General features: G+C 36.7%; 1 protein-coding gene across 19 annotated transcripts in view; it reads right to left on the bottom strand.

The window, feature by feature from the left end:
• Positions 1 to 20402, bottom strand: part of LOC102122889 (uncharacterized) — a 100763-nt gene that overhangs the window by 57986 nt on the left and 22375 nt on the right. For 4 of the 19 annotated variants that reach the window (XR_012419767.1, XR_012419770.1, XM_074005930.1 and 1 more), the window contains 4 exons: positions 13852 to 13997; positions 13173 to 13281; positions 12450 to 12562; positions 11574 to 11760 (listed from right to left, as the gene is read on the bottom strand). The gene's annotated coding sequence lies outside the window, so the exon portion shown is untranslated. Of the gene's footprint in view, positions 1 to 10390; positions 10519 to 11573; positions 11761 to 12449; positions 12579 to 13172; positions 13282 to 13851; positions 13998 to 20402 lie in introns of all 19 variants that reach the window. The other 15 variants (XR_012419768.1, XR_012419769.1, XM_074005933.1 and 12 more) reach the window with 7 other exon arrangements.

The following is a 20402-nucleotide window of genomic DNA, read 5'->3' as shown; positions in this document are numbered from 1 at the left end:
TCTCTATCTTTGAGCCTAGCACAGTGCCTGGAATATAAGAGTTTATCAGTTCATATTGACTAATATTTTTGATAAGTATATTAATTGCTGAAAAATAATTATGGAATTTCACATAGGAAAAGCAGCTCACCATTATTTTGATTTCGATATGTCTCTCATGTTAAATACAGATTAGTTTTATGAATTAGATAAATCAGTCATAAAAAAAGTAGGGTTTTGAGCCATTCTATAAAGTTTTAATTGTGTTATAAATTCAGACAGTTAAAAAGATAGCTTGATAGCTAATAAACGCCTTTTAATTGTACTATAATAGAAAATCTAATGTGGTCATGAATGTTTCTATTTTTCAATCTACCTATCTGGTTTACATATTAAAAGTGTAATGTATCATTACATGTACTTACAATAGTTATAATGACTACTTTTATTAAAATATATGGGTTTTTAGAATAATTAATTGACCTCATTTATACAGAAGTCAATAAATATTTTAAATGTTCACACATGCATGTAGTACATTTATTGCATATTTATCCTCTTGGCAATGTATAAGATAATAAACTGGTTTTCAGGTATTAAGATCTGGCCATACTTTCTTTCCATCCCATCTGAAAATGTACAAATTGAAATTCTGAATTTTTTTCGTAACAAGAATTTTATAAGTTGACATCTTAAATTCATTTTAAGCACTCTGTCATGGCAGTTATATCAAAAGTTAAACTCAATTCTAAAATCGTATTTGGATTATATTGAAAGCTGTGGAAAAATAAAAGTGATCTTAGTAAAACAGAAGCCACCTGTGTACCATCCACACTATTATTAATATGCAATAGCAGATAAATACATTTTGTGAGTTAATGGATAAGAATGACTGAAGCTAGTAAAACATGTAATACATGGCTTTGCCACCATTTACATTTATGGTTTACATGAAAGAAACCACTTGTGATTCACAGTGAGAATTCATTACTGCAGAAGACAAATGTTACTCAGTTTTCACTGTCAACCTGTTCAGTCTTTGTTGTCAGAACCAAGCATCTGCCAGTGCACTACCATGCCAGAGATCTAAACAGAGCCCTATGTTGCTGTCAATTTTTGCTTAAAGTTTTGTCAAAACCCAAATTCTTTTCAAGCAGCCACTCATTTGACGAGACTGGCATTCATCATTGATTACCCAGACATTCTTAAATCAGAACTGTTTTGATGCTCATTTGTGATTCTGTAAGCATAATGAGTTAACTACTAATATTTTTCTAATTGCTCTTGCAAGTACCTTAAGAAAAACCATTATATTGATTTTGCTTTAGTCACTTCTGAATAAGTTGCATGCCAGACACTAAATTTCACTTATTTCAAAGTATAAATCCCAGAGAGAAAATAAGAATCAAATATTTTTCAATTAAAATCTTTCATAAGCCATGACTAGCAAAGTGAAATAAAAGGGAACATAACATGAAGATTAAAATGAGAGACTCTCTAACAGGGATGACCAAGGTTTCCAGGAAGATAATCCTTTTTATATTACTTCTTTTACTATTTCCTTCTCTAATCAGACAGAGAAAGTCCAACAGTCATTTTCTATGTGTCCAAAGGCTAGAACTCAGTAGAGCAATGCACAAGGAGAAATCACTCATTTTCCCTATCCTCATATCCTTGTTATAAGACAAACTGAAGTCTGAAACCATATGCATTGGAATAGCCAAGGTATAGTGAAAACAAATATTTAAAATAAATGTAAGTGATCCCTTTAGGCAAATCTAACTTTTCTAGGAACTCCTTTTTTCTTCATGTTCACAAAAATAAATACAATTCTCAGAATCCCTCTTTACTGGTAATACAAAAGCCGAAAAATAAAAGGTAAGGTTTTATGGTATCATACTCTTTACACGTGAAGATCACTGAGCTGAGAATGCTTTTAAGACAATATTGTAATATTATGATGAAAATACTGACATAAAATAAGAAACGCATTTTAGGAAACCTAGTATTTAAGATTTAGATTAAACCTATTCATTAAAATTTGTGCATCTGTGCATTCTTTTTCTTTTTTTTTTTAAATGAAGTCTTACTCTGTCACCCAGGTTGAAGTGCACTGAAGCACTCTCTCCTCTCGGCAACCTCTGCCTCCCAGGTTCAAGTGATTTTCCTGCCTCAGCCTCCCAAGTATCTGGGACTATAGGTGTGTGCTACCAGGCCTGGCTAATTTTTGTATTTTCAGTAGAAATGGGGGTTTTTCATGTTGGCCAGGCCGGTCTCCAACTCCTGACCTCAAGTGATCTGCCTGTCTTGGCCTCCCAGAGTGCCAGGGTTACAGGAGTAAGCCATCACTTGAGGCTAGGAGTTCGAGACTGCCTGGCTAACATAGTGAAAACCCATCTCTACTAAAAATACAAAAATTAGCAGGGCATGGTGGCACATGACTGAGAATCGCTTGAATCTGGGAGGCAGAGGTTGCAGTGAGATGAGATGGCACCATTGCTCTCCAGCCTGGGTGACACAACGAGATGCTGTCTCAGAAAAAAAGAAAAAAAATGTTTTAATTGGTCTTTCTTAATAAATGAATAGTGACGTATATTTATCAAGCAGTGACTGTGAGCATCTTAAGATGCATTAGTCATTATCCATGTCTGAACTGCAATACTCTACATGGGAATAGAAAGTGTGTCTCTACAAAAATAAGATCTGAGATGAACTTTTTCCACTTTCTTGAGGCATGCAGGGATTTGCTCCCTTCACACTTTAGCTGACATTTACTGTAGCATTGGCATTTATTAATGACTCCAAGTTTGGGTGGATTCACCAATGTCTAATCTGCAGCCAGACATCATGAGGAGGCCTATTTGGCTCACTTGGGGAATTTTTCCCATTCTTAACCATTATCTTTTTTCTCTGTGGACTTCATCTGGTTTGCCAGTTAGCAGTGCATGGTTACAGTCATTAGTCCTCAAAGTGCTTATTTTTTTTTTTAGAAGCATCCCACCTTTTCTTTTCCTAGAATTTTAGAAAAATACACAATAATAGAAAGGGAGTGTTTTTAAAATTCTCTAATCTCCCTATAATTTACCCATTTTAATTTTTTCAAACAAAAGTCTCCATGTGGTCAAAGTTCATGCAGCTAAAATTGAGTCAGTATAAGCTGTCATTTAAAAAAATTAAATACTATTTAGGTGTGCCTTTTATTGCAGATCCTGGCAGGCAAGGCTAAAGTCCTGTTTAAAAGTTGAGAGCCTGTTAACTCCTGATGAATTTTGTTATAGGAGAAGGAAATAAAAATAATCACCAGATGCTAAGTTTTTGAAACTAGAAGGAAGCTGCTGGCAATCAATATGGTAAAGACAGGCAGTGGAGAGAGATGGAAAGCATAAACAAAATTTGCTTTTAGCCACACTAACTTTTAGCTATTGCCCAGACACAAGGAACATGACACGGAGAAGCAGAGAAACAACATGAAAAGATTCCATGAAAACAGGTGCTCTATCGGGAGACTAAGACTCCCAAGAACATAGGTCATGAATAACAAGAGCCCAAGGAGGTCACATTGTACAAAAATATCAATATAAGTGTTTACCATTACTACATTTAGAACTCTTACAAAAATATCAATATAAGTGTTTACCATTACTACATTTAGAACTCTTATTTATTTTTCCTTATCTAGGCTAGATGTCAACTATTTTGTGAAGCACTTCCTGACTTGACAGCCAGAGCTTGTCAGTTCTGCATTCATAGAGCCTCCACAGCGGCTCACGCCTGGAATCCCAGCACTGTGGGAGGCTCAGATGGGTGGATCGTTTGAGCCCAGAAGTTTGAAACCAATCTAGGCACTTAGTGAGACCTCGTCTCTATTAAAAATCAAAGAAAAATTAGTCAGGCATAGTGGTACGTGCTTGTTGTCTGAGCTACTCGGGAGGCTGAGGTGGGAGGATTGCTTGAGCTCAGAAGGTGGAGACTGCAGTGAGCTGTAATTGCACCACTGTACTGCAGCCTGGTGGCAGAATGAGATTGTCTCAAAAAAAAAAAAAAAAACCATTTATTACAGCAGATGCTACAATATTTTCAATCTCTGCCTCTGTGTGCCTCCACAACCAAGGTGGAAACTTCTTGAGGGCAAAATCAAGTATTCAGAGTTTTATCTCCAAGATCTAGCAATCTCCCACAGGACCTGGTACATAAGTGTGCACTCCATAAATGAATAATCAGTGCATGAATTGTTACATTACATTTAAATAATAGATTTTACACCAAGACAAAGCATTGCTTAAGAACAAGAATGAAGGAGTTTCAGTTGAACTTCAGAACACTAAGGTCACCAATTTAATGGCCAAGAAAGGCTCCATTATAGGACAAACAAGGATTCTTTCTACTTTCTGCCGTTATTTTTACCTCACTGATTGCAGAAAAAGTCCTACATTGACATGACTACAACACATATAACGCAATGATTGGTCCAAAGAGATCTTCTAATCTAGTACCTCTTCCTTGAAGTTAAAGTCCAATCATTGCTAATCGTAACTCCTACTAATACTGACTTAGTGCGGCATTCCAAACAGCAGTAATGTGCTTTGAGGGCGTGGGCCAGGAAACAAGATAAACTATGTTTTGTCTTGAAGTCTGGCACATAATATTGCCAAATAAGCACAAAAATAACAACTTTTGCATCGTCTATTTATTAAGACTTGTTCTCCCATCTATTTTCTGTGGATATTTCTCACGGGGTAGAGACAGGTACGTGCTATAGTCCCTGTTCTCCCCTGAATGACACTAACCAGCTATTTTTCATGGCCATTCTAAGATCTGCTTTGACAAATGCTGAAAAGGGGACCAATGCTGAGCTAACTTGCTCTGCCCAGCAAGGAGAGGCAGGTGACAAGCATTTCTATAGTGTCACTGTGGGAACTAACCAGAAATGTTTGCTTTTCTGGCTTTGTCATCCTGCACGTTTTAATTTCTGTAACCTACTTGGATACAGTGGGTGAGAATGTTAATTAATCAACACAACAGTGAGTCTGTCCTCTGGAGAAAAAGTAATATACCTGCAATATAGTAGTATACCTTTTTTATCAAATAAGCTAATTTACAATGGTCTACATTTCTCAGTTATGTAGGTTACAAGACAGTAGGCCTTCAAATACGTATTCCACACAAAATTAATTTAATTCCTGTGGGTATATTGTTAAGACATTCCATTTAACTTTCCCTAGATAAAAAAGCACAAAAAGTGGGGGCAATGACTTTTAACGTTTAACTGTGTTTTAGTCTATTTCCTACCTGGGTATTATCCAAGGCCTTACTGGTAAATATTGAAATTAAATCCATGCCTACAAGACTTCTGCTAATGAATAAGGAAATCGACTTATCTTCAGCTAGGTCATATTCCACAGTCCTAGACAAGTGCTTCTCAAAGTCTCATCTGTGGCTGGCTGCTGAGTCCAGCAGTTTTGTTACTGGTCCACCACAAAATAGGCACAGACATTGTGAGCAATCATTTAGAAACACCTACAGCAAAGTGGCAGAGCAATTTTATGTTTGTTGAATCTAATAATAGAAAATTGAGTTTCTGTTTTGTATGTCTGGGTTTTAATTTTATCTTTCTAGTAATTCAATTGTATTCTATCTTATGAAAGTGTCAACCCATAAGTGATTGTTAATTAAAAGAAAACTAAAAGGAAGATTCTTCCCAAGATTAGAAATATTCAGCAAGTTAGTGCAGTGGAGTGTTTAGGGTCAGGCCGACCTGATTGGGATTGCAGCTCTTCCACATAGAGCTATGTGGACAAGTTACTGAAACACTCTGTGTCCCAATGGCTCTAGCTGCAAAATGAACATCATAATATCTGCATCTCAGGATCCTGGGGGAAAATCCAATAAATATTGGCTTTGGTGTCAGACGACCCTCAGTTTCCTCAACTGTTAAGTGGATGTAATAATCCCAGTATCACTGAGTGGTTTAAGGATCAAATAACTTGGATAAAATCTGTAGTTCAGTGCCTATGCAGTGTCTAGCAAAAACCTCAAGTCAGCAGTCATTATTATTTGAAGTGTCTTATGCATAGTATCTCCTCGATAAATATTAACTTGTATCATCCCTCATTTGTGTAGAGGATCCTGAAGCACTCGTGCCTCCTGATTTCAGTCCATGAATCATGGACTGATGCTCATGAATCCATGACTGATGTTCTCAAAAAGGATCTGAATCCTTTGAGAAACAGTTTGTGGATGTGACCCAAAGCAGCGGGACAGGCTGCTTCTGTTTACCAGCAGAAGTTTCTTCTCTTACACTTACATCTGAGAAAATTCTCCTCTCTGTGCTGAATTATATAATGCTGGGAGAAGGCAATTGACAGCCATATCATAGGAATGCACAGAATAGTTCTTTCAGGTAATGGGGAAAAATGTCAAAAGAGAGATCATCCTATCACTTCTTTCACAAATTATTAAACATCATGTGTCTCTTCATGCCCATCTTTTTAAAAACATGCATGAGGGGCTAGCTGTAATAAGTAAAAAGAAGACATAGGCCGGGCATGATGACTCACGCCTGTAATTCCAACACTTTGGGAGGCCACGGCAGGCAGATCACCCAAGGTCAGGAGTTCAAAACCAGCCTGGCCAACGTGGTGAAATCTTGTCTCTACAAAAATACAAAAATTAGCCAGGAGTGGTGTTGTACACCTGTAATCCCAGCTACTCGGGAGGCTGAGGAAGGAGAGTTGCTTGAACCTGGGAGGTGGAAGCTGCAGTAAGCCAAGACTGTGCTGGGCAATAGAGTGAGACTCTGTCTCAAAAAAAAAAAAAAAAAAAAAAAGAAAAGAAAAAGAAGAAAACATAAAAACCTCTACATCATTTTAGAGTTTACAAAACACTTTGATTTGATTTGATTTTTACAATACTATGGGCAGAGTCTTCTATTTCTACCTCTGATAAACTCAGCTGAGAAATTAAATGGTTTTCTAAGCATACATTCCTAGTGAAGGCATACCTTAAACTTGAACGCAATCATTCAAATCCCAAAATATGGGTACAGAAAATACAGGTGAAACAAGTTACATTTTAAAAAAGAGTATTTCAGGAGACTGTCTCAGAAAAATAGTCAGATATGTGAAACACTTTAAATTATGAATACAGATCTCTGAAAGAAATACAATGGACAGCCAAGAATGAGAATATGGATGGGATGTGGATAGAAAAAAAAAAACAATTGATGTATATCCAAAAATAAAGCATATTAGGAAAAAAGGTTCAAAGGATTACAGTTGTGTTTAAGGTATAACTAGATATAAAACCCACAGATATAAATGGGAGAAAAGAAAAAAAAATTGAAAAAGCTGACAGACATTCCTAAATGGCCCTAGGCTTAGAGACAGAGGTAGCCTTTGAGGATGTCAGACAAACCCCATAGAGAGCCCCAGCAGGCACTTTCAGCAGCAGAACTAACCTTACCTGTTGGCCCACTTAACCATTACCACTCTGAGGAGAGCTCCTGAAGGCAAGGGGTAGATCACACTGTCAAACAAATGTCTCCAGCTGCTACCGATGCCTGAAACCTCGTCAACTTAGTATCTGACCCTTAATAAGAGGTCAGTGACCTTCACAAGGGCAGCACCTCAAATGTTCTCAATCATCTAGATCTTTGTGTGGATGAATTTCAGGTCCTTATTGAAAGGAGGTCTTAGCAGTAGAGAAAAACAGACAGAGCAAATAAGGAGAGAGTGTACCTTCTCAAGAAAGGCTGGTAATGCTGACGGAAGGTATTGCCTTTTCACGTTTTTCCCAGTTTCTGTAGTTACCACGATCACCTGACACAATTTTCTTTAATATTTTTATTAGGTAATTTTAGGCAACATTTTTTGAATCATAATGAATACAGAAAAACCGTATATAGAGGATATGTGTATACATGCAAAGACAGGCAATAAATAACAACAATATTAAAGATCATTGCTAAGACTCATCAACCTCTTAACATAGGCTTTATATTCATTATCCTGTTTAATCTTTACAACCACTCTGGGGATGGGTATGATTACTTTCCTTTACTTTCCTCATTTTGTAGGTGAAGAAGCGGGTTTAGACACTGTTTATACAGCTAATAAGTGGTAGAGCAGAAATGCGAACCGGTCCAATTCTGGTTCAACCACCATATTTGTGCATCAAACTTAAGTGGTAATATTTTCATCATATTACCCACATTCATACATACATCAATATTCTAGATTCCCGTAGCAAGGAAGCCAAAGCCCCTTATTATTAAAACTTCTAAAAATAGTAAAATAATCATAACAGAATAGAGTGAATTTCTAAGCTAAATCACAAAGCTCCCAATTAAAAATGGTTTTGCTTGAAACTTGCTTGGGGAAACACCCCTAGACCCAAGGAGTCCTTGTTCTCTCCCCTCCTCTATTTGTATTATTACTTTGTTGAAAAATTTGGACTAGTATGCTCAGTAAGTATGTGTGAGCAGGTATTTGACCTGAACCATGGATCACTGATCTTCATATTTAAAGACATATCTGTTCAAGGGGTCTGTTAACTTTATGTCACATTAGAGAGAAATGGTACAGCCTTCTTTTGAGCTGTAAACTTATTAACATAGCATAGTGGACCCCTACAAACCACAGTAGCTGAAGGGTGACTGCCTCCTTTCCCTTCTCCTCACCATGACAATTATGCTCTAATTCACATTGTATGTGTTTCTTTGATTAAAAAACAAAACACATTTTATTCTCTAGCATTTTTCATTTAACAAGTTAGAAAAAGAAATGCAAAAAAAAAAAAAATCATCCTTGTGCCCTACCTCTCTAAATTTTATCCTCATTTATGACTATCTTGGGAAAGGGTTTTGAAAACCAGAAAGCACTAAACAAATGTAAAGGCCTCATGTTATTAGACAATGAGAGGGTAATTTAGTGTACCAGAGTGCCATGGAGTTGCCCTGTTCAGCATCTGAATGATTTTGGTTATATCCATGGCAGTGCTGCTATACTTAAACAGAGAAGTGCATTGCAACTTTGAAATATTTTGAACTTATTGATTTTGAACCTCTCTTTAGAAAATAAATGAGTGTCCAAAATTCCTCATGGACCCAAAGGACATTTATAAATAGAAAATCTTTGTCAGGTTGAGGCCAAACTGGCTACAGAATTCGTCTAATTACTGAGACAGAGGGACCTCAAGCCCTTGAAAAGATCCTAGGTACAGTCATAACATGCACATGCATTCATATTTAATTATTCATATTTTTCTTGCTAAAACTTTGAAAATGTTGTTTTACTTTTCCACTGTACTCTCTGTTAACTGTTGATCTAATCTGATAAGAAATATCTACAGGATGGCCATAGAATATAAAACCAGGCAAAGCAGGTTTATATTCCATGGTAAGATGGCGCATGTGCAGACTCCAGGGAAAGAAGAGGCTTTGTAAAATTTATTTCAATATATGAGTATGTGGGCACTAGCTGAGGAACTTTTTGATTCACTCATAAAATGAGTTATGATATTATCACTGTCATCTGACCCATCTCAGAACTTTAGTCTTCCTACTGCAACTGTGTATTGCATTCACCCATCCAAGATGACTCTTATAAAGTGATCTAAGCTTCCTTAAAAATGCATTCAATGTCAATGCAAACTGATAATATTCATCCCAATTTCACTGTTCCCAGGGGAAATCCCCTCCCAAAAGACAATTCCACAGCCCATTACTATTCAGGGAGCAGGGCTAATGCTTTTCCTCACTCTTTCTGTCCCCAAGCTTCATCTGCATGCACATGAGAAAAAGACATCCAACACAAGACAGTGACAAGCCAAAAGGTCAAGGATCAGCATAGTAATATGATAATGTGCTTTTTAATATTTGCTTGATTAAGTGAGCTTCACAAAATACATAAGGAGGTTTATACTTACCACTTAGGACACAGTAATCAAATTAATAGAACACTGTGAAACCTATTCTCAATTTCTTGTTCTAGTAGGAGCAAATAATGACATGTAAAATTTTGTAGAACAAAATGATTTGAGGTACTTCACGAACATGTACATTTAATGGGATTTTTTTTACCCCAGATATTTAATTTTTAATAACCCAGGAGTTATTATTAAAACTACTTGGAATTCTTCTACTACATTCTATTTTGGCAGTGGTAGAAAGTAGCCCCATAACATGCTGGAGAGAAGGGTACACCCATTTGGGTTGAAAAAAATCCACCATAATTAATCCTCGAAAGTGAAATTTTTGCATCCTATAATCAGGAGTTGCTGGGCATTTGATTAAATACCCCAGGCATTTCATCCCCAACCTACTTTCATTTCTCCCCCCAACTGGCAAACAAGAGAAATTAGACCAAGAACCTGAAGAAACAAAGTGTGTACTTTAATACAGAAATGCTTTTACCTGCCATCCTGCTGTGAATGAAATGGGCTGGGCTTTCAAAATGTTAGTCAGCTTAACTCCCAGTTGGTGGCACTGGGAAAATGTAGCCACTCAGTCTTATTGCTGTGTTTCTGTTCTTTAACTGCCAACTGGAATACAATAGAGGATTCAAATGGAAACAAAAGAGAGATGGATCCAGAAAGAACCAGAAGGACGACAACAAAGCAAATCAAGAAAATGCTAAGGAGCCAAAGACACTGTGTTCCCCAAAGTCAGCATCCCAGACCTTCTTCACATTGAAGATAATTATGCTTCCATTAATTGCCACTTCCCCTCAGACAGTCATGATATTTACAAATCACAAATTATCTAGTAGATGCTTATCTTTGCGACATTTTAGGAAAATCATAAGATATGCTTAACCCAAAGAGAGAATGACTATATCACATTGCTCAGACATGGATAATATATATTTTACATATTATGAGACATTTTAATATAGCATACAGGGTAGCAGTGTTGAACACACTGATATTTTTGGACTTGAAGACAGTGCCTCCATTCTGATGGATTACAGGATATACAGCATACATAGAGGGCTAGATATTTTAGTATCCTCATATTGCATCAACAGGTACCTGGAATTTTACTTATGGTCAGCTTCTCCATCATCTCACCATTGTTATTTGTACTTTTTTCTTCTCATGCAGACATTATATTATTACAATAGTAGACACAAGGCTGCCACTTATCATACAATCCTCATGTCCTCTTTTAACTTCAGAACGTGTCAAAGTATGTATGCCATTGTCTTTGGTTTGTGCACATTTAAGAATTCACACATCAAAAGTCAAATTTTGTCCAAGGTTACAGAATAGCATGCCTTTCCCAGCCTCCCCCCTCCCCACATAAGAATAATGATGTACACAATTTATATTTTAATTTAAATATGCTGTATGGTGTACTGAGTCATATTTTTCTAAGATGCAAAGGATAGAAAAAAACAGTAAAAATAATGTGACTTACACATAAACAAAATATATTCAATAGCCTGGCTTTTAGGTCACAGTTTAAATAACTGTATATGAAGCTTTATATTATAGATTTCTACACCGAATGGATAAATGAAAACTTTCATGGGGCTGGGATAGTCATAAGTACAATCATATAAAATCACATCTTATGAGACATGATAAAATCTCACCTTATCAGATGTGACATCCAAAATGTTGCATTTTCCCTGTGATGTTATTAATAATGCAGGAGCATCCTTCTTATAGAGAATATCTTTTAGAGAATATTGTCTTTGGTAATAATCAGAGTCAGAGTATTAACTAGGTGATCCAAAGTTAGAGTGCAGATTGCAAACAACCGTTGTGGTTTCAGCCAGTCTGAAAGTTCAGAATAAGAAAAAAAGTAAGAATTTTTGACTGGTCAGCAGAAAGCAAAAATCTAAAAAAAATACTAAGGTTTCTATATTACTGTGAATGTGCCAGCATTTTATATTTTAACTATCTTTTAATGTTATTTTATTTATAGCGATGTGGTCTCTGCTACCCAGGCTGGAGTATAGTGGCACAATCATAGCTCACTGCAGCCTCAAACTCCTGGGCTCAAGGGGTCCTCCAGCCTCAGCCTCCCAACTAGCTGGGATTACAGGTATGAGTCACTGCACCTGGCTTAATTTTCTTATAATCCATTTTTGATCCCACAAATTACTAAAACTCAAAGTATATCTATCCCAGACAAAGCAAGATGGTAATTTGTCAATTTTCTACTTTGAGGCCTAAATTATTTTCCTTAATCTTATACTCTGCTCAAATTCATTATAAAAATGAACAATTTACCATCTCACTTCACATGAGAAAGATAATATTATAGAATGTGGATCCCAGGATAGAACAACCAAATGCTACCTGGGGACAGATGAACATGCGTGTGTGCATAACTTGAATTGTTCCAATTATTCTTTTGCTTATAAAACAATTTCTATATGAGCTCCAGAAGCCACTTTGAAGCAACATCCATTAGCATACAACATTTTCTACTTCTGGAAGCCAACTCACAATAAATCTCTTACCTTATAGAGAGACAGAACAGCACAGGGCTCGTAACAGGATAAGTGATGCATAAAATGTTCTTCAGCTGACTTCCCATGGGATTTATATTTCCAAACCTAGGAACACCGTCTGCCTGCACGGATGGAATGCTAAGCAATGCAGTCAAACAACCAATATGTTATGTATAGTTTTTTAGCTTTAAGAAATCTAAACAAAGAAGAAACTGTAAAATATGTAAACAAGCAAGTTTGTGTCTAAAAATTATAGCACAAATTAGCTAGAAAAATACATAGCTTAAATAAGGAAGGTTAGTGATGGGCTCATATCTGTAAGTGTGATTGCGATTATGTAGATAATATGTTTTTTTTTAGAAACTGACGGGTTGCTGCATTCTTGGTTATAGGTTTGAGAGAGACTCTTTTATATCGTATAATGCAAGTATTCCACGTGGAAATCATAGGATCTGAATTACAGATAAAATATCAGTCAAGGAGTCCAGGTTTGGGGGTTTATTTTTCAAAAGTACTCAAGAGGATAAAGAAAAGAATCTAAGAAAATAAATAAGAAAAATGCATATGTTGAAATTCTACTTACATTTTCTCATTTATTTGTTTGAAAAAAAGGTATCACTATTTTTTTTACAGTACAGTTTCAAATCAGACTTATTTCCTGTCCAAATTTAGCCTCTGTTCATTGTGTCATATTTCTGCAGGCATGGAAGGGAAATCAATGCCCCTACTCACCTTTGGGAGAATTTCACTGCCACGCCTCCATGGTTCTATGGGATCCAATAATCCTTGGCTCAGTATTGATTTTTCTATGACACCTGTAGAAACAGTCTCTCCTTCCTTTCTAACAAAATATAGCAACAAAAATCGTGTAGTTTCTGAATGAATTAAGCATAGGTTATTAAGCACAACCTCATCCTGTAAAGAAATGTGGTTTGTATTTTTTTAAAAATGTTAACTTTGCTTGATTTTTCTGAGCCATTTAACAACTGTTTAAAGGTGATGTGAACATCTATTTGTAAAAATAATTTGAACATAACTTTCTTAGGTTTCTGGCAGCTAACTCCTATACTGTAAATAGTATTTATTCTTCTAAGGAAATAGACAAATGGTAAAGCCTATCTGAGTTCAATTCCCAATTTTAAAATATCTCCAAAATCAAAATCTTTTTGAATATAAAAATCTACCGTCATGCTTTTAAAATCTAAAGTTTTGATGAGATAGAGGACCTTCAAGGGAGTAAATAGGGTATATCAAATCCTAGGAGAGAAAATGGGTTAAATTTGGGGTGTATTTTATAGCATTAAAAGAGTTGGAAAAACAGGCAAGAAGCATCAGCCTTTCTACTTTTCTTGACAAACACAAATGCAAAAAAAACAAAAAACAAATCTTGTTTGCAATATTCTTTACACACCTGATTTAAACCTCAAAGGTATTTGTTTCACCCTAAGCAGACTTCTTTGGGCATGTCTGATTATATTTCCCCGCAGCCATTCTGCGCTGAGTGGAGTAACTACAGTTGGCAACCTATTCCATCACTCACTCCATCATCCTGAGAATCTGCAAAATAAAAATGCGGTGTTTAAAAAAAAAAAAAAACAAGCAAACAACAACAACAAAAAACTTTATTTTACATTTGCTTTTCCCAGTAAAATCCTAGAAAAAATGCAGAGCAGTGTGTTTCCCACAATATATGTGACATCTTGGTTAAAAGTGACAGGACCATGTTGCACTCTGGCAGGTTTAGTGTTAAGACCTGACAGATAAAAATCTGCATGAACAACCTCCCTGCCACAGATATTTAAACTCATGTGAAAACTTTGATTTGATAGTCCCTTGATTAGCTTTTGCAACAGTGAATGCTACTGCCTTTCGAGTTCATTATAAATTACAGAATTCTTCACAGTACTGTCAATTTAAGCTCTCGTTTCACTAAAAGGCAGGCATTTTAACCACACATCAAACCTGTGTACATTTTTGAGTTAAAGAATTAGATCAATCCAAACTCCAGTTCGCAAGGGAGAAGTTCCATTGTTTATCAGGCCATGTCTACACTGGCTGAGCAAAGCGCTCTGTTCAGAAGGAGAAGCGCCTTTGGCAGCTAGAGTCCACATAGCTGACCCATGGACGCTCGGGTGGAGTTTCTTCACCTAATTACACAGTGCAATGAAATTACTGAACATTTGATGAAAATGACCCATGACAACAAAAAAGCATGACATGATTGTTGTTCTAATCTATTAACATGGTAGTCATTTAGAATGTAATTCAAAGAATCTATAAGAATGAGAAGATGCTTACACTTACAGCAGATGATGAATATGGGTACCAAAATACTTGATAACTCAACATTTGGTTTTACCCAAGTCATTCTTCCTAAACAAGACAGTGGTGGCACAATTTTAAAATGCAATTTCAATACCTTTTCCTAACTGGTCCAGGTTAAGCTCGCAATGCTAATCTTATATTAACAGAGAAATCCACAGAGTTTAAATAATTAAAAAGATGATTTTGATCACACACACACAAATGAGTTAAAAGGTAATCAACGTTTTGGAGGAAACATTTACATTTTTATGACTTGATCAGTTAAGATTTAGTAACATCTATGGGTGCATTCGATTCTGGTGACAATACCGTGCCCTTGACTCATCTTGAACGTTTTAGATAAAAAGTGGTGTAGCAGAAATGTTCTACTAACAGCCATGAAATTATAGGCTTTCCCTTCCATCCATCCAAACACACTCCACCCTGTGAAATAATAGAAATGACACTAATCACCTTTGGAATTTTGCCAGCCTTCCCCCACAGGTGAGCTGCAGAGTTGGACTAAATTGCATTGAAGGAATAAAGCCTGTTTCACCCCTGTGAATGCTGTCAGAGGGCTTCAGAGTGCATGCATTTCGATTCATTGAAGAAAGCAGAAGCAAAGGTTTAACTGTGTGGGAATCTATCAGAACTGTTATCCATGAGGTACACTTACTTCTATCAATATCACCCCAAAATAAATTAATTAGGCCAAATGCAAACCCATTTTCCATAATCACTTGGACTTTGCAAATGGGAGTAGCTCATTACTTTTCTTTTTTGCCAATCCCAACTTCAGATTTTCAAGATAAGTGTTCAGTCACTCTGTTTCAGTTTGACAGTCATGCAATTTATACATCAAATCCCCTTTTGCTGGGTGCAAACTTCCAACTTCAGATGAAGTCATGACAACATCTGGCTGATCAATTTTTTAAAGTGTCACTCAGATTATAAAATAAAAGAAATCTAGTTGCTCTAATTGCCTTGTTTAGCAAAGTTCATCTAAGATCAGTTGAATTTTATATCTTCTTTTTCTATATGAAAGCCCTGATAATGTCTAAATATAAATATAAATATAATTGCTGCCAAACATGTTTTAGTCACATATTGATGATAATGATGATGGTAGTGGTGGTGGTGGTGCTGGTGCTGGTGCTGGTGCTGGTGCTGGTAATGATAATGAAATAGCAAACATCCTTATGGTACTTGACTATGGCCCAGGTACTGTCCTAAATGCTTTGTGTATAGAAACTCATTTAATCCCCCAACAACCCTGTAAGACAGATGCTGTTAGCCCAATTTAACAGATGAGGAAACGGGATTACAGAGACAGCAAGTAACTTGCCCTGGATCACATAGTAAATGGTAGAGATGGATTTGAATCTGCGCAGTCTGGCTCCAGTGTCTGTACTTTCTTAGATGGTGCCGTGCTTGGCCTAGCCACAGTGATGAAACTGGCATATCATTATGCATACAGATTTAAATTAAAAGGTGGTGTTTTTACATTGGCTCTTTCCTTCCTATATGAGTGGAATTAACATGCCTGGAACTAGGACTTTACTCTGTAAACTACTCTGTCTGTCCAACAGGCTCATTCTTCTATTTCTCACTCATTCATTCTTCTAAATCTCATTCAGGATTTCCTTTACACCTTTCAACACTTACATTTTAAGATGTTTGTAAATGTGAAAAATGTCACATAAGAAAGGAACTGTAAGAATAAAAATGATTAAATTGGGTCTAAGAATAGAGCTTGTACCTAAATGTAACCTCATGGGATCAGGCCTACTGAGGTCAAATCCTGATGCTACTTATTCCAGGTTAGATAAGTTGTTTTATTTCTCTATGACTTAGTTCCATTATCTAAAATGTGAATGAAAATAGTACTACAGTTTAGTATTGTGAAGATTAAATAAATTAATCCATATAAAATGCTTACCCCAGTGCATGACACATAGCAAGCATTTGATAAATATGAGCTATTGTTATTATTATATTTGGTTTATATAGACTAGCCTTCAGTTGCAACTAAGCGTTAAAAATTAAAATTGGACATTGTAGTGTGAAAGTATTAACACAGATTTAAGAAAAATTGGTTGTTCTCACAGGAAATCATTTCATCACAGAGACAATTTGGCTTTAAAAATTCACTGAGACATATTTTCACAAATAATTTTATTCCCCCTATTTTCAAGAACATAGACAAATTACAGATTGTGACAGACCACCTAAAAAGTCATTGGAGTTTACAATGTTATCACCTAACAAACTAAAAGTAGTCTTTTTTTCTTTTCTTTTTTTCTTGAGACAGGCCTCTCTATGTCATCCAGGCTGGAGTACAGTGGCATGATCACAGCTCACTGCAGCCTTAACCTCCTGGGCTCAAGGGGTCCTCCTGCCTCAGCCTCCTAAGTAGCTGGGACTACAGGTGCATGCCACCATGCCCGGCTAATTTTTTGTATTTTTAGTAGAGATGAGGTCTCGCTATGTTGCCCAGGCTGCTCTCAAACTCCTGAGATCAAGCGATCTTCCCACCTCAGCTTCCCAAAGCGCTGGAATTATAGGTGTGAGCCATTGCGGCTGGCCTAAAAGTAGCTTTTCCTATACAGCAAGGTTTTAAATAACATAAAAGTATTGCTTGCTTAATTGTTTTTATATCATAATTCATATTTCTAAGTAGAGTTACTTAAGTCAAATTGACCTTGATGGCAGTGATGCAATTTTAACAATTGTGCAACTAAACATCAGTAGAATTGTCCATATCTTCAGTTTGTCCATTTTCTATGCACACTTCTCGATAATCTGAGTGCTTAGGCTGATGTTTAAGTCCCAACTCTTTGAGGTCAGTTAGACATGGATGAGTTAGACATGGCTACTCTGGAGCATAAAATAGAAATTTCCATCCCAAAGAAAGTGTAATGCAAGGACTAGGAGAAAATTAATTACTGAGTGCCCACTTGCGTGGAGGTATTGGGTAAATGCTATACAAAGAAAACGGAATGGATTGAAACCTTTTTGCTTCAGTTCTAAAATGGACACCTTCACCAGAGACAGTGTGAAAACCCCAGAGGCCCAGAAGCTATTCTAGGTAAATCTCACACTTTCGCCTGGATATTCCCAGGATGCACTGAACTGCCTTTTTCCAGTTTGGCCACCGTGGAACTTGAGAGCCGTTTGCTGGTCCCCAAGGAGCTAGCAGTGAAGAGAGACACCTTTGCCTCGTTTCCCAGTACCTCAGGGACCAGATATTCTTTGGCAATCCTCAAAGAAAGAAAGTTTTGATGTATATAGATAGTGGCTTGATCAAGAATTAAAGTTTTGAATAAAGGGGTTGGTGTGTAGCCTCATCAGGGACAAAGAGAGTAGACTGAAAACAAGGCACAATCAATGTGTCTCAATGTGAATCCTAACTGCCCCACCTAGGTTCCTCGCTGCAACATCTGCCTCCCAGGTTCAAGCGATTCTCCTGCTTCAGTCTTCTGAGTAGCTGGGATCACAGGCATGCACCACCAGCTAATTTTTTTATTTTTAATAGAGATGGTGTTTCACCATGTTAGCCAGGCTGATCTCAAACTACTGACCTCAGGTGATGCACCTGCTTCAGCCTCCCAAAGTGCTGGATTACAGGTGTGAGCCACTGCACCTGGCCAGAAAACTCTCATTCTGAAATGGGATCTCAGCAATCATCAGTCTCCAGGTCTCTAGATGGGGACGGCATGTCCCAGAGACAGCCTTCTGCCGAAAGTCTCACAGAGTGAGCAGCAGTTTTAGAATTAGAACCAGTGGGGGTAAAAGGAGACAGCTGAAGTGTTAGAGAAGAAATAAATTCTTCACAGCAATTAATTGATTAGAAGGAAAATGGAAACACAGGGAAAGACACACATGACTTCTACTGGCAAGAGATGTCAGCAACCTCAACCGTGAATTATTGGCACAGACAACCAGGGGGATGTGAAGAACAAAGACTGTGAGGAGCTAAACAAGGTAACCTGGTTTCACTGGAGAGGATGAGGCTTCCCTAGCAAAGGGAATGGACTGTTGCAGTAACTATGTGGGGAAGTTATATGATGTTCAGACTTTCTATGTTAAGCACAGTGTCAGTCACAGCATTATCTCCAGTATCTTCAACAAACATTATTAGCTGCAGCTGTTTCTGCTGCTACTCAATGCCCCACTCCCTCCACCTCAGCTGCTCGAGGTCCATCAAATGTGTTTTTCAGATTTTCTGAACAAACTACAAAATTATTATTTTCTGTGGCAGTTTCATTTTTCTTTTTGTTGCATGTTTAGGTCTCTTTTAAAGACATTTAGATCTTTTAAGTTTTAGAAAGGATACTCCTTATTTCATATCATATATGAAGTCTAACAAATAATCTCCAAATATCAAATGGAAAGTTTAAAAAAGGTCACATCTACCCAGTGTCTCTCGTTGGCTACTCCATAGACCTGCTGTCATTTCTCATTATCCTTTTCTTATGATTCCACACACAAATCCAACCCAGGTGATTTGGTTCTTAAAGAAATGAATGTGAATTAATTCTGATGATCATAAATTTTAATGAGACAACACTTCAGATGCTCTCAGATGTTCCAAACGCAAAACTTATCTCTTCTGTGGTGAAACTGGAAATTCTTTTCTTAGGAAACCTTGATTGTTTCACCCCTGCTATTTTTTACATAATGAAACAATTTGCATATCAGCAAGGTCAGAGGGGACAGAACTGGAATCTCAGGCTCCTCATCTCCCTGCTGCTCCCACGTCAATGCTACACATTTCTCATTCCCTTTTGTTCATAAGTTTTATAATTTCACAGAATTACAAGTCATATAGCATGACATCAAGCTTGATCTTGTCATTTTGCTTGATTGTGCAAAATTACAGTCGTTCCAGAATGTTGACAGAATTCCTTTCAATATTTTCTCTGTTCGTTTATTAAGTGGCAATGTCATACTTAAAGAATGATCATTTCTGGGATGACTCATTCAAATCTTTGAAGACTGACATCCCATTAAAAATTCGTTTCTCCCAATCACCCTCTATTCTCTCTGTCTCCAGTACACTCAACATGTCAGAAATAATTATAAGTGGGTTAATATATACAGAAGCCATTTCTCTTTAATATTCCAGAATGAATGAATGTAGTATTGCTGTGTTATCAGCTTTATTCTGGTTGGAAATTTACATTCAGTATCAGTAATATCTCATGAAAAAGTTGAAACCTGCTCTAATGTTTCCAATTTCTCTAGATCAGCCCTACCTTCAGACATCATTTGTTTCTTACAAATAATTATTTAATATTAATGGGAAAGGTCTTTCTTCCTCAAAGATGGCCCCCATCTTCTTTTGCTGCTTTTCATAGGAGGATGTCAAGGTAATGACTTTGCTATGTCACTTATTCACATTAGGGCAGCTTGTTTAAAAACAGATTTCTGATTAGAATTTTTTTTAAAAAGCAGGAGGTGATTATTAAGCCCATTCAGAGTTCTCTCTTATTTCACATTGCCTTTTTAGAGTGGGCACTGCCTGTTGTTTTTATCAGACAAAGGCAGAAAACTTGTTTTGTATCCAAGGTAAATGGAGAATGTCTATACCTGTATTTTTTTTCAAAGCTTACCATTCTTACCTATGGTAAAAGGCTATTACAAAGAGTACTACTC

This window comes from Macaca fascicularis, chromosome 11 (genome assembly GCF_037993035.2).
Source record: "Macaca fascicularis isolate 582-1 chromosome 11, T2T-MFA8v1.1".
NCBI classification, from domain to species: Eukaryota; Metazoa; Chordata; class Mammalia; order Primates; family Cercopithecidae; genus Macaca; species Macaca fascicularis.
This window is presented reverse-complemented; position numbering and strand designations above follow the sequence as displayed.